At 36.5% G+C, this 24182-nt stretch overlaps 1 protein-coding gene across 2 annotated transcripts in view; it reads right to left on the bottom strand.

Moving 5' to 3' along the window:
• Positions 1–24182, bottom strand: part of LOC114031508 (T-lymphoma invasion and metastasis-inducing protein 2-like) — a 288383-nt gene that overhangs the window by 206962 nt on the left and 57239 nt on the right. The window contains exon 3 of one of the 2 annotated variants that reach the window (XM_027846621.1): positions 17330–17482. The exons of the other annotated variant lie outside the window; for it this stretch is intronic. The gene's annotated coding sequence lies outside the window, so the exon portion shown is untranslated. The remainder of the gene's footprint in view (positions 1–17329; positions 17483–24182) is intronic. 2 annotated transcript variants of the gene reach the window in all.

The following is a 24182-nucleotide window of genomic DNA, read 5'->3' as shown; positions in this document are numbered from 1 at the left end:
TATGAAGGGGTTGGGAGAAGAATGGTATCTAGTTGAGTAGAAAAGGAACAGATCATAAATAGAATATATGCAAGTCCATCTTTTGTTTGGCCTCATCTTGAAAGTTAGTGTGTCTATAGACAGACTAAAAAAATTATTTGAATTCCATTAATTACATGTTATACTATATAAACAAAGCCACACAGATATAATCCCTATTCTCTAGTAGCTTCCAAGCTCAAACAAAAAAAAGATAGAAACAAACATGATGGTAGAAGAAATATTAATCAAGAGGTCATGTGCCTAGCAAGATGGTACCTAGACATTTTCTACAGATCTCTTTAATACTCTGAATCTCCAACAAAGGAATTATTTGTCAGGTGTTATACATCTGTTAATCTATTAATTACAGCCAAATCCACAGGTGACAGAACCTCCAAGAAGATTAAATCTTTATGACAACACAAGAGAACTCTAATCTTTAGAGGGCTTCCTCAGTTCCCCTCTACCACCAGCCTTTACATGCCTCCAGCACCAAGCACAAGCAAACTGAGACAAGCTTGTGCCTGGCACCTGCCATAGAATCCCCTACTTCTACAATTCCTACTTTCCTTCAAAAATGTATGGTTTTTGAAGTGGTGCATGGTTGTGATGGGATACTACTGTGTTATAAGAAATGATGACCTCAATAATCTTAGAAAGGCACGGAAAGACTTAGATGAAATGGTTAAGAGCAAAGTGAGCAGAACCAAGAGACCTTTATATACGGTAACATTGTTTTAAGAATGACTTTGAGTGACTAAGTCATTTCAACTGTTATAAATACACAAATTAAAAATAAATGACATATGAACAAAGACCTAAAATAAAGAAAAAAAGCCCACTTTAATGCCACCTCCTAATCTAAAGTCTTTCTTAATTATCCCAGCCCCAAACTACTAGTGCTTCACCAAAAATAAATAAATAAATAAATAGAATTTTAAAACATGAATGCATTTTGTATATGTTTATATGTGCATGTGTGCTATTTCCCCTTAGAGAATGTAAGTTCTTTAAAGACAGGAACTGCTATTTCTTTTTTCTTTACATCTCCAGTGCTTAGCACTTACTAAAGGTTTAGGTGATTCATTCATTGATTCAAGCATAAAAGAAAGTATGATTACATAATGGGGCTAAGATTGAAAAGAAAGTTCTACGTCCACTTGAGTAGGGTGAAAGGAAGTAGTCTGCTCTAATCAGTCTGGGAAGGTTTCCTAAAGCATCTGGGATATAAAGCTTAATTACCCACTCTGAAACTGAACTCCAGATTTTCAAATTATGAAACTGACATGCTAAGGCAAGGCTCACCATAGATTGCCAATACCAACCAGGGATGCTCTATGATGTTCCCTTATACAAAAATAGGAGGCCAGACTATGACTATGGCTACCACACAATCTGTAGGATGATCAAATAAAATACAATGGCTAATTGGGATTTTATATTCTTTCTTGCCCAACATACTTTTATCAACAAACACAATGCCAGTGGAGTGCCATGCCTCCTTTTGTGCTCATATGACATCATTCTCATTCATTCAAACATAAAAGCTAACCTTAAACTACAGAAAGGAAGAAGGGGGGGAAGAAGGGGGAAAAGCATAATAATTTCCATGAATTTCTGTTTGGCCCACTCTGCTTGTTATTAGGCTACATTCCAGGAATATAAGCACAAACGGAAATTTCAACCGTCTACATCCATCTGACTGGCACCTTTATGAACTGAACTTTGCTCACCCATTGTTTTATTAGCCCTCACCCAAAACAAAAAAGGGAGGGCTGAAGATAATCTTCACTATAATAGCTAGAGCTGGGAATAAATCTGCAGCTTCAAAGAACAACTTGTTTATTTTGAACACATTTGCACAAGCTTATTAATCAAGTTCATAATCCAGCGCAGTATTATACAATTGAATTCTAATGTTAAAACCTCTCAAACTTCCACTGGGAGTTGTTCAAAAGATTTTTGTCCCTGTGAGAGCCCAAAGCAAAGAAATAAATCTCTTAACTATAGTAGTAAATAAAGTTGGGGGGGGAAGCTGGGGTGACATGTTTCTCCCCACCCTGACTTAGGCTCACATATTGCCAAATCTGAAAGATTTGCCAAATCAGGAAAAGAAAAAAGTGACAATAAATGAATGAGTGAATGAATGAATAAAAAAACATCTATTAAGCACTCAATGTGTACAAAGCACTGTGCTAAACACAAGGGATACAAATAGAAAAGTATGATGGTCCCTGCTATCAAAGAGCTCACATTCTAATTTGGGAGACAGCACATATGGAAGGTTTCAACTAATAAGCTTTTCCGGCCCAAGTCTATAGGTGAATATCAATTTTTAGACTCGTTCAACTTGAACTAGCCTTTGTGCCTGAGTTTACTTATTTAGAAAATGGAGATAATATCAAGTCTAACTTTCCTAATCACCTTCCTGTTTCCAAATTCTACATCTAGGTCACAATGACCTCCTTTAATGTCATATACTTATTATCTATACCACTCACTTGATACATTACATCGCTCTATAACATCACTCAAAGTCATATTAATTCTTAATTTTGTTGCCTAGTTTTTTAAGAGTATATATAGTAAAAAGCATGTTGGATCTGAAGTCAATACATACCTAAATTCTAATCCTTGTTTCAGTACTTACTAGCTGTGTGTTCTTAATTAAATCATTTAACAGTTCCAAGACTCAGTTTCCGTAGCTATAAAATGGAGATGATATTTATACTAGCTACTCAAAAGAGTTATTGCAAAAAAAATACTTAGCAAAGTGCCTGGCACATAATAAGCACTATATAAATGTTGGCTATTATTAAATATGAACTATTGTTCCCATTGCAATTATTCTCAGTTTCATCTCTTTCAATGGAATTAAGATTAAAAAATTCCTGGGACAAGTTGCTATTCTGCTGTTTTAAAAAATTAATATTCTGTGGTCTATTGCACAGATAGATAATTGCTTTTTTTAACTGAATAAAAGTACTGAGATATAAGGTCATATCCTGCAGACTCACTGAAAGTATCTTTGAGATAATTCCATTAGCAGAAAAGATGACAAGGACAATATATACCTTATACTGTTCCTACTTGATTTTAATTTCTTCCACAAGGTCTCTATCTTTCAAAAGTTTTTTTCATTCCATGTAGATTAGAGATTAAGAGAATGGTAGAGTGGCATCTAATAAAAATGTTGTTCTTAAATTTTTTCTGGATCAGTGTGGTATTAGTTCAGAAAGCTGTGTGCCATAGTTCCACATGTAATGATGCACCATTTTCAGTATAGTTTCACTGCTTTCAGTCTTTTCAGTCATGTCAGACTCTTGACAACCCCATTTGGGATTTTCTTGGCAAAGATACTGTACTGGTTTGCTACTTCCTTCTCCAGCTCATTTTATAGATGAGGAAACTGAGGCAAACAGGGTGAAGTGACTTGCTCAGATCACACAGCTAGTAAGTGTCTGAGGCCAGATTTGAACTGAGGAAGATGAGTCTTCCTGACTCCAGGACCAGTGCTCTATCCCCTGTGCCACCTAGCTGCCCATTATAGTTTAACTACAGAATTCTTAAAGATATTTTGGGGTTTATATCTGTAGCATGGAGATTTGTTGTCTGTTAATTTATAGAATACAGCAAGCTCCTAGTGCATAATTCTGGTCCCTTAATCATGTATTTTAAGGTAATAGTAAATGCCAATTTTTTTGCAATGATAGGTTGCACAGTTTCCATCTTTGCATAATTTGTATCTATCAATAAGTCCAGGCTCTCAAAGGAGAAATATAGGTATATCACTTTCAGTTTCATCTGATTAATCCTTTTACTACTGCTGCTGTTATCTCACTCTCATATTTTTGATGGCATTATTTTATTACTATTATTATATAACTTATCTCTCCCACTAAATTGCAAACTCTTTAAGGGCAGGGGACAGGTACTATGCTTCTTAACATCTCCCACAGTGCTTATCATAGTGCTCTTCTCCTAGAAGGGTGCTAAATAAACATTGGATGGATAAATGTTTGGTGCAAACCTGTGAATGAGTAAGATTCCAAGAAGACATCAAATGTGGAAGCATTGTTTACATCAAAAATTAATATGAAGGTAAAGAAGGCATACCCAAGACAGCTGCCAGCTCAGTAAGCAGTTTAAACACTAGGAGAGGCCAAAAATTCACCTCGGATGAAAATTCCATTTTCAGTCCCAAAGGCACAAAGCAACAACGTTAGGGAGCATATGGTGGCAATGCCGCACTCAAGAGTCTGATAATTTAAGACTAAGTCCCTGCCTATGAGAACCTTTGATATTACAAGGGAGATTAAATTATCTGTATAAATGGCTACCATATAAAGTAGAATGTGATACATACATATACATATATATATATATATAGATATATACACACACATCTATATGGCAGCTCATTGGAGGGAGAGATCATTTCTGGCTGAGAGAGCATGGATGGTTTCATAGAGAAGGCACCATTAAATTAATTCATTAGGCTTGCCACATCCTCTGTGAACTGAATTGGATGTAGACTGAAAGTGTCAGCTCTTTTGCCTGCATATCTACGGGCTCCTTAATCCTCCTTGTTTCTTTTTAAGATGTATTTAACTCCTTTCTCTTTCTTTACCTTATCACAGAATCCTAGGATTGGAAGATTTTCTAGGGGAGTTTCTAGATGTCAGATTAGGGCTGAGGACAGAAACTTGGAGAACACCCACACAGCATAGGAGACAAAGATTGATTAGGTGACTAGTTTCAATAGAATTGGGACAGAAGCCAGTGAGGAAGTGAACCACTTCTTCAGGAAGCATGGCAAAGATAAGACAGTAGCTGGATGAGGTAAAAAGGTCAAAGAAAGGCTCTTTAAAAAAAAAAAACGAATAAAGATATGTGAGCATGTTTTTTAAAAGCAGATAGGAAAAAGCCAATGCAATAGAAAAGCCTGAATATGCATGAAGGAATGATTTGGTGTAGTAAGAGCCTGGAGAAGATAGCAATGCAAAGAGTCAAAGGCACCAGCAGAGGAACTTGCCTTATCTTGAAACAGGGAGAAAGAAGTGGATGGCATTGCTGAGAAGGGTTTAGGAGTAAAAAAGGAGAGTTGATGGAGTCAAATATTCCCAATCTTCTCGATGTCAAAAAAAGGTTAAGTCTTCTGATGCATTTATTTTTTTTAGTGGGGAAGGGGTAACAGAGGTGTTATTGGGAGTCTGCTAAGAAAGTAAAGCTTCAGAACAACACATTTAGGAAATAAAATAGGAAGAAAATAAGAGAACAGGAAAAATACTGCCAAGGAGAAATGAGGTCCATCAATTTATAGTAGGTAAATCAGCCCAATTTTGTGGTTTTTTTTTTCCAGTTTGATGGTAGGAATTGTGTAGGATTGAAATTGACCTGGTCAGGAATAGAGGAAGGTGTGAAGGGAAAGGGATTCTCATGTGGCAACTAACCAAATGTGAAAATGGCAGGTTACAGTTTCAACGTTAGATATGGAAGCAAGTGAAACCAGAGTAGGTAAGATGAGGAGAGAGAAAGGGGTCAAGGTAACAGAGGTCATGAGGAGGGTAAACAGCCAAGTGCTGAAGTCATTGAAGAAGGTACAAATGACCTGGACACGAAGTGATGATGGAAACAAGAACATTTATAGGACATCACACTGTACTAGGTACTATGAGAAACCATGAAATGGGAAACATTATCCCTCATCTCAAAGAGTTTGAGGGGTACAAGATAGTAAGAAAGTATTTAACACCTTACAAATTGAACAGGTTCTGGGGAAATTTCCAATTGGGGGGAAGAGAATTGGGTAGGATTGATCACAAAAAGTTTCTTAAAGGAATTAAATTTTAAGAATTTCCGGGGTGAAGCCAAGACGGCAGAGTAGAGAAAGCACTTAACTAACCTCCCCCAAAATTCCCCTCAAAACAACTTTAAAATAATGTCTCAAATCAAATTCTAGAGTGGCAGAGCCCACAAAAGGTCAGAGTGAGGCATTTTTCCAGCCCCAGACAACTCGGAAGTCGGAAAAAGAGATCTGCAACACGGGGGTGAAGGTTGATTTAAAGCCCACACAGATTAAACAGCAGTGGTGGGACCAGATGGTGGCAACAGAAGCAGTAACAGCTTTGGGAGCTCTCAAGCCAGATAAGGTATGGGGTCCTGGCAACAGGTCAGAAAGAGATTACAGGGGACCCCTGTGCTAACACTGGACACAGGACCAGGACCAGATGCTGTTTGGCAACTCCACTGCTTTTCCCCACTTCTCAGTCACAGTTCAAGGACAGAGAGGAGCATTTTCTGTCAAGAGGGTTCAGGAGCCCTGAGAGATAGTATCAACTTGTTCATAAGGTTCAAGGACCATGAGGAGCAGTATCACATCTGGTCCCAAAGGAACAGGGACCCTGAAGAGTACTACTGATTGTAATCCCAAGAGATCAGGAGGAATTCCTGTGTAAAGACTAGAGTACAGACCAGGAGAGCAGTGACCACATCTCTCCCTAAATCACACCACCTTGGAAGAACTGAAAAACCAGAACTAGCTCTAAAAACAGAAAAAGACTTAAGCTTGAGACAGCACACCTCATCCTGATGCTAAGAACAGAGCCCAACTTTAACATAAAGTTCAAAATCAAGAAATAGGGCAGAAAAATGAGCAAACAACAAAAAAAATCTGACATTTAAAAAAAACTACTATGGGGATAGGGAAGATCAAGGCACAGACTCAGAAGACAATAAAGTCAAAATAGGGGATAAGAGAAAGGGGAAGAAGGTGATAAAAAAGAGAAGATAAAAGAAGGCAGTGGTGAGAAGCAAAACAGACTTTGGAGAAGAGACAAGATAAAAAAGAGAGAGAGAAGGATAAACAGAAGAAAATAGGATGGAGGGAAATGTACAGTTAGTAATCATAACTGAAGGTGAATGGGATGAATGCACTCCATAAAATGGAAGAGAATAGCAGAATGGATTACAAACCAGAATCCAACAATATGTTGTTTACAAGAAACACATTTAAAACAAAGAGACACACACAGAGTTAAAGGGGCTGGAGCAAAATCTATTAATAATGCTTCAGCCAAAGTAAAAACAGAAGCAGAGGTAGCAATCCTGATCTCAGACAAAGCAAAAGCAAAAATGCACCTAATTAAAAGAGATAAACAGGGAAACTATATCTTGCGAAAAGGTACCATAGACAATGAAGTAATATCAACACTAAACATATATGCATTAAATGGCATAGAATTCAAATTCTTAAAGGAAAAGTTAAATGAATTACAGGAGGAAATAGAGAGTAAAACTATACTAATGGGGGACTTCAACTCCCCTCTCAGAACTAGATAAATCTAACCATTTGTCAGGTAGGTTATAGTAAGGATTCTTTTTCAGGTACAGGTTGATCTTCCAATTCTGTAATTTTGTGATTCTCCCCTTAAAGGCACTATACAAATTCTCATAAGCAGTCTAGCCCTTACTAAATGTTTTTGTTATGGAACCACATAACATGATAGCAAGACTGGGTTGGTCTGGATCTGTGATGTCACTGGGTATAGGAAGGCACAAAAATTCCTTTTGGTCACTCCAAGCAGCAACTCATACGTAACTCAATCATTAGAGTTGCCTGAGTTACTAAGGACCTGTTCATAGAGCTAGTATGTTTCAGAGGAGGGACTTAAACACAGATTTTTCTAACTCTAAGACTGACCCTCTCCCCTTCCCAGACTCTGTGCCATACTGCAGCCTCTTGATATCAAGGACATATTTATTTAATCCTATGAAAGCAAACTTTTCAGGTAGCTAGGTGGTGCAGCAGATAGAGCACGAGCCTAAAGTCAGGAAGACCTGAGTTCAAATCTGTCCTTGGACACTTACAAGCTGTGTGACCCTGAGCAAGACACTGTTTGCCTCAGTATCCTCAGCTGTAACATGAGCTGGAGAAGGAAATAACAAACCACTCAGAATCTTTACCAAGAAAACTCCACGTGAAATCACAAAGAATCAGACACAACTGAACAAAAATAAGAATAAGGCATACTTTCCACAACTGAACGCCCCAACAGCTATATAGTAAACTTTCAGAAACCACTTTTCTAGATAATTAATATTTTTTAGTTTGCTTTGAACAATGGCTGTTACAAAAACAAACTGATATTTTCTGACAGAGTATCTCTGATTCTTGAAGCTGCTGCTCAAAGCATGCAACTGCTTCTTCAAAATTTTCTCCCTTTAGTTTACACACATACCAAGACACACCTCTCTCGCATTGTAATGTGGTATATCTTGTTACAGTCAGTCAGTGATCCAGACAATTTTTTCCAACAAAAAACACACCCAAACAATGATTCCCCAAGTGAAGGAAATTGTGTGGCCCAGGGATGTCAGCCAACATTCATGTTCAGGAGTTTCCTGAAACTGAAAAAGGTTCTAAATCATCCTTTTTCCCCCCAAATTATTCACTCAGGAGAAACAAAAACCAAATTTAACTAATCTCCTTAATTAAAGAGGGACCCACTACTAGATACTAACACTAAATCCTTCTACTCATTTACACAAACCACCTGAGAGTTGCTTGATTGAGATAAAATACCCTTTGGCATCCTCTGAAGATAGCCAAAAGCTTTCTAGGGAGGCCATGTTTCCATGGAATTATTAGATCAGATGAATGCCCAAGCAGCACAATAGCCCAGGATACTTTTTGTCATCCTAATTCAGGTATTGTATAACAACAAAACACTTTGTCCTTACTTAACTGGAGAGCAAAAACTAGGCACCCAATAATTTGATAGCACTTTTCTATGAAATGGAATCCCTGCCTTTACCTCACTTTACCCTACTGATTCACTTTACAGATGAAGAAATTCAGGCGCAGAGAATTAAACCTTCTCATTATCATAAAGCGAGTTAAGTGTTAGAGCAAAGGCTTAAATCCAGATCTCTTAGTTCTAAGGCTAATGTTCTTTCCATCATGCTGTGAATGATGGCCTCCATGTATTAGCACTATGCTCTACACACAATGGTTACTTAACATATGCTTATTAATTTTTAATTGACTAACATATTTCTTAGAGTATTTTTTAAGGTCTTATTGAACTCTATTTACGCCACAGCTATTTCCCAATAATACATCCACATACCCCCCCACACACACATTAAACTCTCCCTTTTCATTAAGAAAAAAAAGGTAAGCAAAAACCAACTGACCTAGTAGCCACATCTGGCAGCATATGCAATATTTAAAAATTATAATCTCCCACCTGTACTGAGATAGTGAGAATAAATATTTTATCATCTGTTCTATGTAACTACCATAGTTATTGTCTTTAATGTGAGTTCATTTGACTTTAGTGCTATTTTCACTTACATGATTGGGTTCACTGTGACATCCTTTCTCCCAAAAAGTTTTCAGATGTGATCATATGAATCTTTTCAATATCCCTTTAATATAAGCAATCACACAAACAAAAATTCTCATTTGATTCATGAATATGCTAATGTACAAAAGCTTTCCCCAACGTTGTACTCAGTGAAGAGCTTGTAAAGAGTTTGTAAATACAAACTGAGAAGTCTTGATTTTGAATCCAGAGATCTCTTAAGGCACTGCCTTCAAAAACTAGTTTCTTATAATTATTATAATTACAAATTATAGTGAGCTTCAATGTCTTCTATGATATATTATTAGAGGCAAACTCCAAAATTTCCAAAAAAAATCTGTGATTAGTGATTGGTGTGGGCAATTTTCTCATTGATTCTTTGGGCAACCCATTCATGCTTTGGCATATCATCTTCATGAAATGCTATCAAAGTTTCTTTTATGGGTGGCAAACTTTGCTAGAGTAACCTGGACAGCATCCATGTCCATGGAACTAAATGTTAAGTGGCTGTACAACATGACCACAGAGGCTCCTTCTAACTCCTGATTCAATGGGTTTTTTTTTTATTCTTCCATTATCTCTACTGGATATCACTTAGTTCCACTGCTGTCACCAATGGCTCAATTATTTCTGAGTACTGTTATACTGAATTTTCCTAAATGGAAGTACATTATAAGTATCTTGATTCCCAAAAGACAGACATGTCACTTTATAGCAAAACTTATAAATGCAAATCCAGCTTTGCACAAGAATAATTAGATGATCATTCATTCCCTATCCCCCGTCTCCACTGTATTATCTTATATTAGAAAGTTTCCTAGTCCATTAAAAATATAGTTTGGTTTAAGATTTTTTTAAAAAGGATTTACACCTAATTCTTTAGGAACCTATCTATAGCATAAAACATGATTTGGCATACAAATATGAAAATAAATTTATCTAAATATGAATAATATATGACAGACTACTTATTCTCTATTATGAAATAAATGTTACTTGTTAGCCATAAAGGAATATTCAGATGTTATATTAGGAAGTTGGGCAGCTAGGTGGAACAGTAGATAAGAGAGCAGGGCCTGGAGTCAGGAAGACCTGAGTTCAAACCTAGTTTCAAACACTTACTAGCTATGTGACCTTGTGAAAATCACTTAACCCTGTTTGCCTCAGTTTTCTCACCTGTAAAATGAACTGGAGAAGGAAATGGCAAACCATTACAGTATCTTTGCCAAGAAAACTCCAAATGGGGTCACCAAGAGTCAGACATGACTGGAATGACTGAATAACAACAAATATTAGGAAGTAAGATCCTAGAATATTAGGGATGGAAATTTTCTCAACCTCTCCCTAGTCATCACTCTAAGGATGAATAGCATCACTTCTTGGATTAATTCAAAACACTGGTCTAAATAGAACTATAGTTTTCCTCCATGTCATCGTTGTATTTTACACCATCTTAAAAGGAGATAATAATTTAGCGTTTTTAGGTTTTGTGTCATTTGTTTGTTTAAGGGCAGTGTTTCATGATGAATAGAGAGCCAATCTTAGAGTAAGAAAAACCCAGATCAAAGTCCTACCTGTATGCATACTGGCTATGTGACCCTAAGCAATCAATTCTCTCAGACTCTAAGTTGTAGACATCTGCTGATCTACATGGGTAGAGGAATTTCCCCACATCAGTGAAATCACAGGTCCAGACAAAAATTGAAATTCAAACCTCAACCCTCATTACAGGTTGTGGCTAAAATATGCAGACTTAGATGTTGATAATATCTGAACAAGAGTTGAGGCAGCAGATAGATCAGCCACACAGAACTCAAATTACAGTTCCACTTGAAAATGCAACTCTTCAAAAGAACATCATGAGGGTAAGGCTCCTCTAATCCTTCAAAAGATTCATAATTTAATCAGTCAGGGCACTATTTCGCTTGATTTAGAGACATCTTTATGAGTTACCTGGTAGCCACACTTCTCGTGAGGAGTCTCGCTGAGATTAGAATTGTTTGGTCCTCAGATGACAGATATTCAGTCCATTGCTGTGCCCTAACTTGGAGACCTTTAATTTTGATACAGCCTGCCAAACCTCAGGTTCTTCTAGTTTCGCCTTTGTAACACTCTAATCACCTGCTAGGCCTGATAAGGCATCAAGGTAGCAGCTTGGTAGCATTACTACCAAATCATTTACCTGATTTTTAAACAGCATTGTGAAAAGGGGCAATTAGCTTTAAGATAAAAAAATAAGAATTAATTGAGTAACTGTATATAATCCAAAGACTAAAGTAAAAATCAATTCTCACAGTTAAAAAAAATCTTCAAATTGATATGCACTTTCACTTGTGGGTTACAGGAATCAACTCTGTGCAATGATCAGAGATTTTACCACACTGATGCCTCATAGAATAAAAATCATAAAGTTAACATTTTATATCAGATTTTGTTGTTAAGTCAGTTAGTTGTGTCTGACTCTTCGTGACCCCATTTGCATTTTCTTGGCAGAGATACTGGAGTGGTTTGCCATTTCCTTCTCCAGCTCATTTTACAAATGAAGAAACTGAGGCAAACAGAGTTGAGCGATTTGCTCATGGTCACACCACTAGTAAGTGTCTTGAGGCCAAATTTAAACTCAGATCTTCCTAACTCCAGGGCTGGCACTCTATCTACTATGCCACCTAGCTGCCCTGACTTTACAGATTACAAATTACTTTCTTTACAACCCCGCTAAGGTCATATACAATTCTTTCGTGCTACAGATGGTGATGGTATATAGAAGCTAGCTCAAACTGGCTCAGGAAACAGTTCTTAAATTTTCAGCATGACTATTTAATACATCACAAATCAGCAAATGTACAATTCAGGGCTTGATTTATTATTTTGTTGATTGTCTAAAGAAAGTGATGGAAAAAAATGTTGATTATGCAGACTGAACTTATAAGTGTCTCCTGTATACCATTTTCCCCAGAGTTGACTGTTAAACATTTACCAACACATTGGTGTACGAGGCTTTTAACTATGTGCAAATACAAAAAAGAGAGGGCAGCAATTATCAATAGATATGCAATTTAGGAAAAGGAAGAGGCAGGGGAAACATGAAAATAACTACAATTTTAGATAGATATGTTAAGTGCCACTTTTGTTGTTGTTCAGTCATGCCAACTCTCTGGGACCCCATTTGTTGTTTTCTTGGCAAAGATAGTGGAGTGATATCATCTTTCAGATGAAGAGCTGAGGTAAACAGGGTTAAGTGACTTGCCCAGGGTCACACAACCAGGAAGTGTCTGAGGCCAGATTTGAACTTGGGAAGATGATTCTTCCTGGTAGCAAAACGGATTAGAAAGCAAAAGAGAATCTTAGAAAACTTAGATATGAAAGTCCTCTGGAGAAAACTGTCCCAGCCCAATGCTCTAGTCACTGCGCCACCTAACTGCCCCAAAGTGCTTCCAGAGAAAGGCATATTGAATAATAGATTTAGATATAGCAGGAATCTTAGAGGCCAAAGAGTTCAACATCTCATTTAAGAATCTGAGACCCTGAGAAATTAAGTGATTTACCCAGGGTCACACAGCCAGCAAACATCTGGGGCAGGGTTTGAACCCCATCTCCCTGACCGAGCCCAAAACATAGTCCATTCTGCCACTTAGGTGGCTAGGCATCTAGGAGATGAGATTATATTTCCTATTATAAGAATTAAAAAAGCTTCATGGAAGAGGTGATAACTGAGCAGGCTTCAAACTATATGGCACAATAAAGCAGGCAGATTTGAGTTTGCATCTTAATCTTTATAACATTGGGCAAGTCAATATTTCCGGGCCTCAGTTTCCTTGTTCATAAAATATGAGAGTTGAACTACATTAGGGGTCCTTAATTTTGCTTGTGTCATAAACTACTTTCATACCTGGGTAAAACCTATGGAGCCCTTCTTAGAATGATGATTTAAATACATAATATTGAAGCATAGTTATCAAAAAAATTTTTAAAGTTCACTCCAGGTGAAGAACTTCTGGACTAGATGAGTCCTTTCCAGTTCTTAAATCCTATGATCTCTATGAAATCCACCTTTAGTTTCAAACACTGGAACTCAAAAGTCTAGTTAGATAGTATGTTACTTTGCCTAAGTGGAATATACAAAGTATTACATACAGTGTAACGGCTCCAGTGCTGGATATGGAGTCAGCAAGAAATGAGTTCAAATCCCCATTAGATTCTAGCAGGGTAACCTTGGTCATCTCACCTTTTCCTCATCTGCAGAATAGGGATAACAGAAGCACTTCATAGGATGGTCTTGACTATCGAATGCAATGATATAAAGGAGTCTGCAAACCTTAAAGATGTTTATAAATTCCAGCTATTATAATTGTTAATAGATAATATGTGCTAAGAAAAGTCCATAGCCAAAAATATCAAGAACTCCTCTTCTGTGGAGAATAATTATTACAACTACTCCTGAGCAACTTTTCCAAATCATTCATTCATGGGGCATATTAAAGGTTATATTTTCCTTCAGATAGCCTTTATGATTTTTTAAATAATATTTTATTTTTAATAAATATTTAAAAAATAAAATAGCCCTTTTTGACTAGCTGTACCTTCAGACTAAAGAAGAAAAAAAGAAAAAAATCAAGCTAAAAGAACCAACCTGACTTGCAACTTCACTCTTTTATTTTTCTACAGAAAAACAAACAACAAACTTTGGGAAAAGCTTCTTTTAAATATTTATGATGTTTCCTTTTAAGTAATACTATCATTTCATGTATCAGAATTATGCTAATGAGTGATAATAAAAAGTGAACACTGGTAAAGATTCTTCAGAGCAAAATGACATTCGGAACAAGGTCAGGCACTGCTAAGTTTGGACATGCCAAGACTTAGCTGGAAGTTGTATCAGACAAATTCTCTGGCAACATACAAACATACTGATTACTGAAGCATTAATGACCTGTTGCAAATGAATAATTCTGGCAAGCAAGCACGAAAGAAAAGTGGAAAGGGGAAAGGGAAAGAAAAGGGAAAAAAGAAGGGAGAAAGAAAAGAAAAAGAAAGACCCAAGTGAACTGAACTACGTTATCTTATGAAAACTAAGTACTTCAGCAGAGCCCAGGGTGCGTTCTAACTGTACAATCAGCACAACCCACTCAGCATCAGCATTAGTCATCATCTACTACATCATGCTAATTAAAGCTACTCTTCTGCATGGAGTAGCAGTAACTTATCATCACTATTTTATAGGAGGAAAAGCTGGAGATCAGGGAAATGGAGCGCCTCTGTCCCAAGATTACACAATGAATTAATAGCTAGAGCAAGACCTCCCAGGTCTGCACCCAGACATAGCATCTATGCTCCCTTTTTTATGGGTTAGTTGAAGATTTCATGCTCCTCCTTTCTCAGGCATGCCATAACAAGTTCTGCCTATTTATTGTTCCATCACTCAAGCTATAAAAATATTCTAGAGCATCTTTACTAAAAAGCTCTCACACTTTCTGCTGCCTTCTGATTATATATCTTCCTCATACCCCTTACTCTTTTTTCCCCCTCACTCTATAACTTTGTTGCTGTTGTTGAATTGTTTCAGTCATGAAAGTCTAACTCTTCACGACCCCATTTGGGGTTTTCTTACCAAAGGTACTGGAGTGGTTTGCTATTTCCTTCTCTAGCTCATTTTACAGATAAGGAAACTGAGGCAAACAGGGTAAGTGACTTGTCCAGGTCACACAGCTAGTCCGTATCTGAGGCCACATTTTGAACTCAGGTCTTCCTGACTCCAGGCTCAGTGTTCTATCCACTGCACCACCTAGCTGCCCTACTCTATAACTAGCTTCCTTCTAATTCTCTTTCCCTAACACTCCTGACTCCCCATTCCCTCTTTTCTTACTATTTCTTAAATTTGGAGTCAGAAGACCTGTGTTCAAATCCCAGTCCTCCTATTTATAACTTCTGTGTCTCTAGGTAGGTCACCCAACATCCCTGGACTCTCAAATTCCTCTGTAAAAATTAAAGAACTAGATTATACCACCTCCAAGTGTCCTTTGTAGCTCAGGGGCAAGCCACTTAACATCTGAGTCTTATATTTCATCATCTGTAAAGTAAAGGGATCCAGCTGGATCAGGTATTGTTAACCTGGAGTCACAGAAGTCCGTGAACCTGGATACAAAAAAATTTGTAACTTTCTTTCCAATAACCTCTAACTGAAATTTAGCATTTCCTTTGATTATGAATGTTGGTGACAAATGACAGTAGTATTAGCAGAACTTATGACTCTGTCAATAACAAAAATCCCAGATATGTTCACATCACATTACAAATATCTCAAAAGGACCTTTATGTTCATCAATACTCCTAAATTAATGCAGTTATTAGATCACTACTAAACTGCATGTGATCTCAATCTTCCTTTCTATAGATTCTATTTCAGTAGAATTGGTTTCCTTTGCAATCCTATGTATTTTCTTAAAATATTTGAAAACAGAAAGAAGTCCAGTCATAGATTTTATTCAGCTGCCAGAGGGGTCCATGACACTTAAAAAAAAAAAACCTCAGACTAGATGATCTCTATGATACTCCAACTCCAACTCCAAATCCCAATGATTAATGTTTTCAGTTGCTTTTTTGCTTCATTTTGTTTTGTTTTTACTGCCTAAACATTTCCTTATTCATTTAATGATTTATTCTTTTTACAAGATTCTCCAAAGCTTCTTTGTTTGTAAAACTGCAAAATGAACAAATTGAGCTTTTAAAATTAACCAGTCTTAGGCAACCTTATGCCATGGATTGAAATAACCCAGTATGGTGATCTGTCTCTCCACTACATGAAAACTGAAAGTGATTTTCTAACAAAAGGAATGGTTCCTATTATACTTCTTTTGTTTGATGCTATTACTAGATGGATTAATTATCATCATGTGTATGCTGTTATAGTGCCTACTGCCATATTTATTTACATTTTTATCTGTTTTTTTACTCAAATATTTTCCATTCTAAAATAGAGGAGGAAAGATAAATCATAGCAACACACAGGTTATTATGTTTCTCCCTTTGGCTTTAGAAAAAAAGGAATTAAGAGCTGCCTTTCAGCTTTAAGGGAGAGTTATTCATGTATATGTTAACAAACTTACTAAAAGGCTCAGAAAGGGAGGGTGGAGAAAGAGGGACACAGTGATAATAAGGACTTAGCAAAAAGTGGTTGTTTTTAGGAGATCTTTTCCCCCTCAACTTTCAAGTTTAGAATTTAAGACCAGAAAATATCTAGAGCCCCAGATCACTGGTAAATGATCTTCCAAAAGTATCAGTGGTGCCTTGCTCTCCATAGGGGTTGTTTCCTGGCTGAGCCCACAGCAGCTTCAACAATTTACTACTCGCCAAGTCACAGACTGGAGGAGTCAAGGCTGGGAGAGATAAGAATGAAGAATAGAAAAAAGCAGCTGGACAAGAATAGAGGAATGGATAAAGACACCCTTCATCTAACCTTATTCAGTGGAATGAAACCCATGCTGCTCATTGCCCCTGCTGATAACAAAGCACAATCTGCTTTATGTTCAAAGCATTCCCTAAAGAAAGTCCTTTGCCTCCAGCTGTGAAAATAATTGATGTCTTTAATGCTCTGAAAGAAACAAGCCTGTGATGGAATTGTGGTTATATTTTTTCAATAAGTGAAAAATTATAGATGGGGACAATTATGAAGGATAAATATTTTTTCTTCTTAAAATTAGGATGGGGAGAAGATATAAATATAGTATTTCTCGTGATAAATCTTATTCATAGAAGTTTAACTAATTTTTTAGTATCTAAGGAGTTGGATGTAATGAGTAATGGAGTTATAGAGGTCAACACCCTAGGTATGGGTTCCAACATATAAATTATTATATGTAATATAATATTGCATAAACAAACTTGGGATTTTATAGGAAAATGCTTATAATTACTGAATTAGACTCAATATAAACCATACTTACCCAGAAAATCACAAACCTAAGTGGGGCTTGTCATCAAGAGGCAGCTAGGTGGCCAATGGGTGCTAGACTTGGAATGAGTAAGACCTGAGTTTGAATTCTTTCTCAGGCACTTATCAACTTGGCAAGTTACCCTCTCAGCCTCGGTTTCCTCATCTGTAAAATAAAGATAATAAGAGCACCTACTTTTCTGGGTTGTTCTGAGAATTAAATGTAATACCATACATAAGGTGCTTCAAAAACCTAAATCACTTAAACTAATGCTAGTTAATTTAATAATAATAATAATAATATAATATTAATAATATTATAATTATATTACAATAATATTAATACAATAATAATCATTAACAATATCATCAATGGATATCTAAACTTTTTTTAAGGAGATCTGCTGCAACCTTTTATGGATGTAGTTTATGTTCAAGGAACCCTATATTCAAGGCAATATGGTACCAGAGACTTACTACTGTGCAAGAATTTCTTCAGTACCTGAGATTTTAGGACTGTTCCTTTGTACTAAAATGTCAAAACATCCTTTAAAAACATTTAGTTACACACACTAGAATTAGAGGAAAAATAATATAGAATAAAATTCATGTTTTTAAAGTCTTGAGTTTTCACAATATATAGAGATAAACAAAAATACATTCCATGCAAAGTATTTAGTACATAGGTCTGTGTAACAAAGTCTATGATATCATTGGCAAAGAAGTTTGTACTTCTTATGCTACCACAGAGATTTCTCTGATATATTGGAAATTCTTTAAATCAAAACTCATAGCTTGATATTTTAGGAATTAATTCATTCTGAGCACTGACTTTGTTCCATTTGAGCTCACTAATCAATAAATTAAAAAAAAAAATTTCGGTACAAATGATCTCACTAGCCAGAAAAGGCAGATTTGCCACTAAGTATGACAAGATCTCCCCTCTCAGCACTCTGCGACCTCTCCCTGACCTCATGATCCCCATCAATTGTTTCACTCTCAAACACCTTCACGTGTAGTGGACATTTCAGTCTGGATCCCACTTTGGACACTAACTAGTTATGTAACCACAGACAAGTCACATCTCTGAACCCAGGTTCCTCATAATTTTAATGGGATTAAAAAGACTAACTTCACATGGTTGTTTTGAGGGCCAAATGAGATAACATGTAAAGTGCTTTGCAGATCTTAAAGCACCATAGTATTACTACTAATAATAGCTGCTGTCAATATTACCCAGACACTGAACCAAAAGTACTATTTCTGCATTACAAAAGAATATGTGTATGTATGTACATATGAACACATATAGTTACTATAAATAGCATATATATAATATGTTCTTTTCTAATGCTAAAATAATGAAATACACACATACATATGTAAACATGCCAAATAGCAGAAGTTCAAAGTGGGATGAACTTGGCTCCCAGATGAATTGTGTTCCTTAAGAAACAGAGAACATTTATTTAGAATTTAGTTTGCTCAGCTTCAACAACTTAATCACGAATGGAAAGTACAGCATCAAATAATGGAGAAGTGTGCCCAGTTGAGGAACAGAAAGAACCCAAATCTCAAAGCAGAGGAGGGTATTGTCAAGATTTATAAAGTGCCAGTGATGGGGCAGGAAAAACTTTTAAGTTATAAATTTTGAGCTCATTATATTCCAAAGGAAAATAAGTCCTATGACAAAATTTGGGCAAAAATAATTCCAATTGGGATTTCCAATCAGTACTGATTATAGTATAATCTTATTTATAAAAAATTATGATTAATTAGGCATATTGATTATGTCTAGTCAGTTTAAATATTCTCAATAGACTGCTACATGAAAAATCCACTAAGGATATTTTGCTACGTTGTTCTAGGTTTCTTTATATATATGGACAAGTCTAAATACCTCTCAGTAGAAAATAAAATGGGATAGAAATATTTGAAGGTCTTGTTTTTTTACTATCATTCCCCAGCTAAATCTAAAGCTTTAACAAGTTACTTAGCAAGTTATAAAAAAGGGGGAGGTTCAGAATTGAAAGGGGCTTCAGAAGCCCTCCAGTGCAGTATCACTTTCAGATCATAAACTTAGATCATAGAAGAAAATGAAGAGACCATCTAACATAACCTCATTTTATAGATGAGAAAACCATGGCTCAGGGAGAAGACACTTGTCCTGAGTCACCCAGGTTGTGAGTGGTAAAGCTGGGACTCAAATCCAGGTTTAGCAACTCAAAACTCAGTGGCCCTTGTCACAGGTTTACCACTAGGTTGAAGTAAGACTTTGGATAACTTATCCTCCTAGGTCTCACTTTCATTCTCTGTAATGAGAAGGTTGGACTAGTTACTCGCCAAGGTCTCTTCTAAATAAAAAAAAATCTAATATTTCTATAGCAGTACAATAGAGTGATGAATCTGTTATCAGAAGATGTATAGTTGTAATTCTGGGCTCTGAATCTCACTAACTGTTAGAAAAGTAATTTTATCACTCTGGCCCATCAGTTTCTATATCTATAAAATAAGAAGGTTGAATCAGATGATATGAAAGGTCCTTTCCAGCACTAATAGTTGGTAAACATGATTCTGAAACTTTTCTGCTCATAAGTTTTCTGTCCTGAGGACTCTTTTAAAGGGGAGGGTGAGAGGAAGGGAGAGAATTTGTAGTAGAAGTAAAAGGAGGAGAAGGAAGAAAAGGAAGAGGAGGAGTATTTATTAAGTGCCTACTATGTGCTGGGCATTGTGCTAAATATTTTACAAATATCTTATTTTATTCTCACAACAACCCTGTAAGGTAGGTGCTATCATTATCCCTATTTTATAGTTGAGGAAACTGAGACAGACAGAGGGTAAGTGACTTGCCCAGGGTCACACAGACAGTAAGTATCTGAGACTGGATTTGAACTGTGGTTCTTCCTGACTCAAGGCCCAGGACTATGTCCTCTTCATTACCTTGCTGCTTTAAGGAGGCATTGTGGTATGGTGGAAAGAACACTAGTTTGGGGTCAGCAGTTCTAGGCTCGAATTCTACTTGTGTCAGTTTTTTCATCTGTAAAATGAGGGAGCTGGCCTAGATACCCTTTATGATCCTGTCCAACTATATATCTATAACTATATGCATATAACTTGAAGAATAGTTATAGGTCTGCATTGGTAAAGAAAATTTGCTCACAAGAAGTTCCTATATGCCAATGAAATCACAGGTCTGGACCAAATACATGCATAAATATATATGTAATATATGTGTGTGTATACACAAATATATACACATGTATACACACATAGATATGTGTATATATGCATATGTATATCTATATGTATGTATGTATATCTATGTATGTGGCTTCATATGAAGCCATTTCAAAAGGAATTTTTGTTTAGTGAAAAATTCCCCCAAAAAAAAGAAAAAAAAAGAAAAATTCCCATCTTGGCCAATAGTCTTCTTAATGTAAATAATGCTCGCTATTACAAAAAAAAACATTAAACTCAGTAACTGAGATGTGTCTTGGAATCCATTGTAAGCCCTTTTTCTCTCAATAGCAACGAGAGCTCTCTTTGTAACTTTTCATGACAATTGAGTATGAAATCAGGAGGAGACACAGAATCTAAGTTTCTATGGGACTGCTTCCCACCCAGCTATTTCGTTGCTTAATTGACAGGAAGATTTTGTTCAGAGTAATTACCATTCCTGCTGGGTTTGACAATAACACTCTCCATGAGGTCTCAGGGAACATATGGAAAGGTTATAAGACTAAAGATTCATTCTGATCAAGGCCTTTAGAAAAGTTTTTTTTTTCCCCTTTTAAACAATAAACACAAGCTTTCACAGTTCTAGCTGAAGTTGCTGAGACACTCATGTATGTATCAGCACTTTGTTTTATATCTCCAAAATATTTTAAATTGTTCAGTCTTAAACTGCTGTTTATTTGAATTCTTGTCCACCTCCTATCCTATCACAAAAGACTATCAGAGCCCCTAAAACTCCTATAGAAAATAAGAACTCATTCTCCATGTGATAATAGCGTAAAGGCCACCAGACATGACCAGATTCTAGTTTAGATTGTAATTATGTTATCATTTTTGGGAAAAAATGACTTCGCCTCTCTGGTCCTCAGTTTCCCCATAGGTAAAACTCGAGAGTTGAATGACATGACTTCTACAGTTCCTTTAGGCTCTGAAATTCTACCATTTTGCCTCCTTTATGCCATGTATTATGTGAGATATCAATAATATTGTTCAAATTTCTCACAGTTGATGAAAAATAGAATTAAAAAATGAATCCCAAACTGCCAATACAACCACCTGCTGAGTCTGCCAGAGAGGCTGACCCTGCTGGAAGGAAAAACACCACCTTCCTCAGCATGGTATCCATGCCTGAGGACAGCAAATAAGAAAGATAATTATGTGAAGCAACTTAATTAGAAACCTGCCCCTAGCTACATTCATTAGTTGTTGATTAACCACTGCTAGCACAAAAAAATTACATATTCATATTCATATTCATATTATTCTAGACATGCAAAGAAGGAGAAAGATGCACTAAAGTAGACCCCCAGAATCAGGAAAAAAAAAGACAATTTTTTTTTTTAATTTGCAGCTTTCATTCTACTCAAGTACTAGATTCAAAGTAGGGAATAACTGAGTATAAGCAGATGTAAAATTATCCAAACTCAGTCTTCACCATCTAGAAGACTAATTAGAAGATGTATTTTAAAAATAGTCTGTTTAATAACAATATCTATCTAACTTTACATTCTGTCTCTTCCTCTCCTCCCCACCCGCCAACAGGATTAGGGCCATATCCCCTAATGATTAGTAGTAGAGACTGCCAATACCCAGACCCCAGCGCAAGATAGAATATGGCAAATGGCTCTTACACGAACAGATTTGGGGAGGGGAAGAGGAGGGTATGGAATTTACATATTCAGTGTTAAAATCTCCCCCACTCCCAGCAGCTGCTGCTGTCCTATGTCTCAGTCACAGCAGGACTTCTTTCCTCATAATCTTAGCATCCCTAAGCTTGTTCTCAGCAGCTGGTAAACACTGATGCTATCCAACTTCCTTTACCATATGCACTTTTTTCCTTTTTCCAAGAGCCTTTTCTTCTACAACATTAGATGTCCAGGCTTTGTGGTACTATCATCTAGGTCCCAGGAACACAGTCTCATGGGAAATGGAGTTCTGGGACCTTCTTTCAGGACCATCCTCAAGGCCTTGTGGAAAATGTAGTCTTTCCCTTAGAAATGCCCCTTTTGAAAATATAAGTGATTCCTAGTACTGGTCATGGAAAGAACTGCTACTTAAGCCATCCAGTAGTACTAGAAATGAAGGAATACCCAGAATATGTGGAGAAACTATTTCTGAGTGTGATGTGATTGGTGAGAGCCTCTTGAAAAGTTATACTTAGGAACCCAAAATGTATACTTATGCCATTGTAGAATTCTTCACACAACTAAGATTAATAATTCATCTGTATATAGCTGTTCAAGTCTAAACAGTACATTCCTCCTAACAACCCTGCGAGATAAGTAGTATGAGTATTATTACCTCCATTTTGTAGGTGAAGAAACTGACACTGAATAGTTAAGATACTTTCCTAGTCATGCAGCCAATATCAGAGTGAGGATTTGAACAAAGGCACCTCCTCACACTAGATCTAGTACTCTTCACATTACACTATGCTGCCTTCTATCACACAAATCCTTATTAAAGTGCTTAGGGCTATAAAAAGGAGTGATAATCTCGGTAAGGAAAGATTCTGAACATTTCAGGAAATAAATGGTGGCTTGAATTCTAGTTTTACTCTTCTTACCTCTCCACTGCCTAAAAATTAAAATTCATCTCCTTCATTCCTTCGGAAAGCTAAAGATACTAAAGTAAGTTTGTGCTTCTAGAAAATGAGGAAAATATGTCTGTCTTGTGAATTTTAATAGCTGACACACGTTACTCGTGGCTTGCTGTCCCTAATATTTTCTCTTAGATGAAAATGAAGAAAATGACTATTTATCCTACTCACCCGCCATAAATGTACACACATACTAGACAAGTAAAAATATTTCCAAAACTGAAGTACATATTGACAGCCAATTATACCTACTTGACACTTCCAATTTCCACCCCTAAGTTGAAACAAGCTTAGAATTATAGAATGTTAATGGCAAGAAGGGATCATCCTTTTGAGTTTACAAATGAGGTAAACCAAGGGCCAGGTTGGGCAAGTGACTTACTCATGTTCCTTTAACTCGTATGTAGATGATCTGGGGCAACCCAAATCTCTTTTGGATCTCAGTAAAGCGCTTGTTTTATGTCTATTTAGAGAAGCATTTCTCAAACTGTGTTCCCACAGATTCTATAAGAGTACCTTAAAGTATCTTGTCATGACTGATAAGCACCCCTTTAACTTCCCTATCAATGTCGTTTGTACATAGACTCATTCATCTGATGAAAGCAACCATCAATTTGATCCCAAGCGACCATACTGGCACCAAATGGCTAAAAATGATCAGATAATACCTTTAGGGCTGAAGAAAAGCAGGTAACCCACTCTGTACATGGTGAGACAGTAACAGGTTTCCTTCTTATGATCCCAGTGTGTTATATGATCAAATTTTACAACATAGTTCTCTGGTTCTACCATAGCAAAAAAAAAAACAAAAACAAAACAAAACACCAAAAAAAATGTGCACACACACACACACACACACACACACACACACAAACAAGCAACGTACAGTAAGTAACCAAGTAAAATAATTGAAAGAATGCGTCCAAGTAAGAAGGAAAATGAAAACTGCACAAAGATAAGTCATTTAAATCACACTTGGAGTATGTTTTCAGGCCACAAACTAGGGTCATGAATTCAGCCTTTTTGCAGGAAC

This window comes from Vombatus ursinus, unplaced genomic scaffold, assembly GCF_900497805.2.
Source record: "Vombatus ursinus unplaced genomic scaffold, bare-nosed wombat genome assembly UNPS02015175.1, whole genome shotgun sequence".
In the NCBI taxonomy this organism is placed as follows: domain Eukaryota; kingdom Metazoa; phylum Chordata; class Mammalia; order Diprotodontia; family Vombatidae; genus Vombatus; species Vombatus ursinus.
This window is presented reverse-complemented; position numbering and strand designations above follow the sequence as displayed.